Raw genomic sequence first — 6,394 nt, 5'->3', positions numbered from 1 at the left:
ATAAAAACCATAATAATCATAATAGCAATAATAATCTGAATGATAATCATAATAACCAAACTATCAACCATAATAATCATAGTAACCGTCATAATAACCACAAAAATCATAACAATCGTAGTAATAACTATGATAATCGTAGCAACAATAATAATATCCGTAATAATCATAGTAATAGTTGGACTAACTCTAAGAATCATAACAACGTCATAATAAACAGAATTACCATGGAAATAACCTTAATAATCGTTATTATAGCAATAACAATCGTGATAGACATAATCACCGGAATAATCTTAGTGACGATCATAATATTCGTCATAATCATAATATGAAACATAGCAATCATAATAATCATAATGATAACCATGATAAACTTGGAAACAATCATAATAACCATTATAATGGACATAAAAACCACAATAATCATAATAGCCATAATAATCTGAATGATAGCTATAATAACCAAACTATCAACCATTATAATCATAGTAACCGCCATTATAACCACAACAATCATAACAAACGTAGTAGCAATCCTAATAACCATCGCAACAATCATAATAGCCGTAATGATCATAGTAATAGTTATACTAACTGTAATAATCATAACTTCGTTATAATAAACAGAATAATCATCGAAATAACCTTAATAATCATTATTATAGACATAATAATCGTGATAGACATAATCACCAGAATAATCTTAGTGATGGTCATAATAGCCGTAATAATCATAGTAATAGTCAGACTAACCCTAATAATCATAACAACGTAATAATAAACAGAATTACCTTGGAAATAACCTTAAAATCGTTATTATACCTATAATAATCGTAATAGTCATAATCAGCAGAATAATCTGAGTGATGATCACAATATACGTCATAATCATACTATGAAAGATAATAATCGTAATAATCATAATAAAAACCATAATAAACTTGGAAACATTCATAATAACCATTATAATGGCCATAAAAAACATAATAATCGTAATAGCCATAATAATCTGCATGATAATCATAATAACCATACTATCAACCATAATAATCATAGAAACCGTCATAATAACCGCAAATATCATGACAATCATAATAATAACTATGATAATCGTAGCAACAATCATAATAGCCGTAATGATCATAGTAATAGTTATACTAACTGTAATAATCATAACATCGTAACAATAAACGGAATTATCATGGAAATAACCTTAATAATCGTTATTATAGCTATAATAATCGTAATAGCCATAATCACCAGAATAATCTTAGTGATGATCATAATACTCGTCATAATCATACTATGAAACATAATAATCGTAATAAACATAATAATAACCATAATAAACCTGCAAAAATCATAATAACCATTATGATGGCCATAAAAACCATAATAAACGTAACAGCCATAATAATCTAAATGATAATCTTAATAACCACACTAACAACTATAATAATCATAGTAATCGTCATAATAACCACAACAATCATAACAATCTTAATAATCATCATAATAATCGTAGCAACAGTCATAATAGCCGTAATAATCATAGTAATAGTTATACTAACTGTAATGATCATAACATCGTAACAATAAACAGATTTATCATGGAAATAACCTTAATAATCGTTATTATAGCTATAATAATCGTAATAGTCATAATCACCAGAATAATCTTAGTGATGATCATAACATACGTCATAATCATACTATGAAACATAATAATCATAATAATCAAAATGATAACCATAATACACTTGGAAACAATCATAATAACCATTATAATGGCCATAAAAACCATAATAATCGTAATAGCCACAATAATCTGAATGATAATCATAATAACCACACTATCAACCATAATAATCATAGTAATCGTCATAATAACCACAACAATCATAACAATCGCAATAATAATCATAATAATCATAATAACAGTCATAATAGTCGTAATAATCATAGAAATAGTTATGCTAACTGTAGTAATCATAACATCGAAATAATAAACAGGATTATCATGGAAATAACCTTAATAATCGTTATTATAGCCATAATAATCGTAATAGACATAATCACCAGAATAATCTTAGTGATGATCATAATACTCGTCATAATCATACTATGAAACATAATAATCGTAATAAACATAATAATAACCATAATAAACCTGGAAAAATCATAATAACCATTATGATGGCCATAAAAACCATAATAAGCGTAACAGCCATAATAATCTAAATGATAATCTTAATAACCACACTAACAACTATAATAATCATAGTAATCGTCATAATAACCACAACAATCATAACAATCTTAATAATCATCATAATAATCATAGCAACAGTCATAATAGCCGTAATAATCATAGTAATAGTTATACTAACTGTAATAATCATAACATCGTAACAATAAACAGATTTATCATGGAAATAACCTTGATAATCGTTATTATAGCTATAATAAAACGTAATAGTCATAATCACCAGAATAATCTTAGTGGTGATCATAATATTCGTCATAATCATACTATGAAACATACTAATCGTAATAATCATAATAAAAACCATAATAAACTTGGAAGCAATCATAATAACCATTATAATAGCTATAAAAACCATAATAACCATAATAGGCATAATAATCTAAATGATAATCATAATAACCACACAATCGACCATAATAATCATAGTAATCGTCATAATACCACAACAATTATAACAATGGTAATAATAATCATAATAATCATAGCAACAGTCATAATAGTCGTAATAATCATAGTAATAGTTATGCTAACTGTTGTAATCATAACATCGAAATAATAAACAGAATTATCATGGAAATAACCTTAATAACCGTTATTATAGCCATAAAAAACGTAATAATCATAATCACCATAGTAATCTCAGTGATTAACATAATAATCATCATAATCATACTAAGAAACACAATAATAATAATAATCATAATAATAACAATAATAAACGTGGAAACAATCACAATTACCATTGTAACAGCCATAAAAACCATAATAATCATAATAGCCGTAATAATCTGAATGATAATTATAATAACCAAACTATCAACCATAATAATCATAGTAACCGTCATACTAACCACAAAAATCATAACAATCATAATAATAACTATGATAATCGTAGCAACAATCATAATAGCCGTAATGATCACAGTAATAGTTATACTAACTGTAATAATAATAACTTCGTTATAATAAACAGAATAATCATCGAAATAACCTTAATAATCGTTATTATAGCTATAACAATCGTAATAGTCATAATCACCAGAATAATCTTAGTGGTGATCATCACATACGTCATAATCATACTATGAAACATAATAATCATAATAATCATAATGATAACCATAATACACTTGGAAACAATCATAATAACCATTATAATAGTCATGAAAACCATAATAGTAGTAATAGCCATAATAATCTAAATGATAATCATAATAACCACACTGTCAACCATAATAATCATAGTAATCGTCATAATAACCACAACAATCAGAACAATCGCAATAATAATCATAATAATCATAATAACAGTCATAATAGTCGTAATAATCATAGAAATAGTTATGCTAACTGTAATAATCATAACATCGTAACAATAAACAGATTTATCATGGAAATAACCTTAATAATTGTAATTATAGCTATAATAATCGTAATAGTCATAATCACCAGAATAATCTTAGTGGTGATCATAACATACGTCATAATCATACTATGAAACATAACAATCATAATAACCATAATGATAACCATGATAAACTTGGAAACAATCATAATAACCATTATAATAGACATAAAAACCACAATAATCATAATAGCCATAATAATCTGAATGATAATTATAATAACCATACTGTCAACCGTAATAATCATAGTAACCGCCATTATAACCACACCAATCATAACAATCGTAGTAACAATCCTAATAACCATCGCAACAATCATAATAGCCGTAATGATCATAGTAATAGTTATACTAACTGTAATAATCATAACTTCGTTATAATAAACAGAATAATCATCGAAATAACCTTAATAATCATTATTATAGACATAATAATCGTGATAGACATAATCACCAGAATAATCTTAGTGATGATCATAATAGCCGTAATAATCATAGTAATAGCCAGACTAACCCTAATAATCATAACAACGTAATAATAAACAGAATTACCTTGGAAATAACCTTAATAATCGTTATTATACCTATAATAATCGTAATAGCCATAATCAGCAGAATAATCTGAGTGATGATCACAATATACGTCATAATCATACTATGAAACATAATAATCGTAATAATCATAATAAAAACCATAATAAACTTGGAAACATTCATAATAACCATTATAATGGCCATAAAAAACATAATAATCGTAATAGCCATAATAATCTGCATGATAATCATAATAACCATACTATCAACCATAATAATCATAGAAACCGTCATAATAACCGCAAATATCATGACAATCATAATAATAACTATGATAATCGTAGCAACAATCATAATAGCCGTAATGATCATAGTAATAGTTATACTAACTGTAATAATCATAACATCGTAACAATAAACGGAATTATCATGGAAATAACCTTAATAATCGTTATTATAGCTATAATAATCGTAATAGCCATAATCACCAGAATAATCTTAGTGATGATCATAATACTCGTCATAATCATACTATGAAACATAATAATCGTAATAAACATAATAATAACCATAATAAACCTGCAAAAATCATAATAACCATTATGATGGCCATAAAAACCATAATAAACGTAACAGCCATAATAATCTAAATGATAATCTTAATAACCACACTAACAACTATAATAATCATAGTAATCGTCATAATAACCACAACAATCATAACAATCTTAATAATCATCATAATAATCGTAGCAACAGTCATAATAGCCGTAATAATCATAGTAATAGTTATACTAACTGTAATGATCATAACATCGTAACAATAAACAGATTTATCATGGAAATAACCTTAATAATCGTTATTATAGCTATAATAATCGTAATAGTCATAATCACCAGAATAATCTTAGTGATGATCATAACATACGTCATAATCATACTATGAAACATAATAATCATAATAATCAAAATGATAACCATAATACACTTGGAAACAATCATAATAACCATTATAATGGCCATAAAAACCATAATAATCGTAATAGCCACAATAATCTGAATGATAATCATAATAACCACACTATCAACCATAATAATCATAGTAATCGTCATAATAACCACAACAATCATAACAATCGCAATAATAATCATAATAATCATAATAACAGTCATAATAGTCGTAATAATCATAGAAATAGTTATGCTAACTGTAGTAATCATAACATCGAAATAATAAACAGGATTATCATGGAAATAACCTTAATAATCGTTATTATAGCCATAATAATCGTAATAGACATAATCACCAGAATAATCTTAGTGATGATCATAATACTCGTCATAATCATACTATGAAACATAATAATCGTAATAAACATAATAATAACCATAATAAACCTGGAAAAATCATAATAACCATTATGATGGCCATAAAAACCATAATAAGCGTAACAGCCATAATAATCTAAATGATAATCTTAATAACCACACTAACAACTATAATAATCATAGTAATCGTCATAATAACCACAACAATCATAACAATCTTAATAATCATCATAATAATCATAGCAACAGTCATAATAGCCGTAATAATCATAGTAATAGTTATACTAACTGTAATAATCATAACATCGTAACAATAAACAGATTTATCATGGAAATAACCTTGATAATCGTTATTATAGCTATAATAAAACGTAATAGTCATAATCACCAGAATAATCTTAGTGGTGATCATAATATTCGTCATAATCATACTATGAAACATACTAATCGTAATAATCATAATAAAAACCATAATAAACTTGGAAGCAATCATAATAACCATTATAATAGCTATAAAAACCATAATAACCATAATAGGCATAATAATCTAAATGATAATCATAATAACCACACAATCGACCATAATAATCATAGTAATCGTCATAATACCACAACAATTATAACAATGGTAATAATAATCATAATAATCATAGCAACAGTCATAATAGTCGTAATAATCATAGTAATAGTTATGCTAACTGTTGTAATCATAACATTGAAATAATAAACAGAATTATCATGGAAATAACCTTAATAACCGTTATTATAGCCATAAAAAACGTAATAATCATAATCACCATAGTAATCTCAGTGATTAACATAATAATCATCATAATCATACTAAGAAACACAAT

Source organism: Calliopsis andreniformis, unplaced genomic scaffold, assembly GCF_051401765.1.
Source record: "Calliopsis andreniformis isolate RMS-2024a unplaced genomic scaffold, iyCalAndr_principal scaffold0114, whole genome shotgun sequence".
Lineage (NCBI taxonomy): Eukaryota > Metazoa > Arthropoda > Insecta > Hymenoptera > Andrenidae > Calliopsis > Calliopsis andreniformis.
This window is presented reverse-complemented; position numbering follows the sequence as displayed.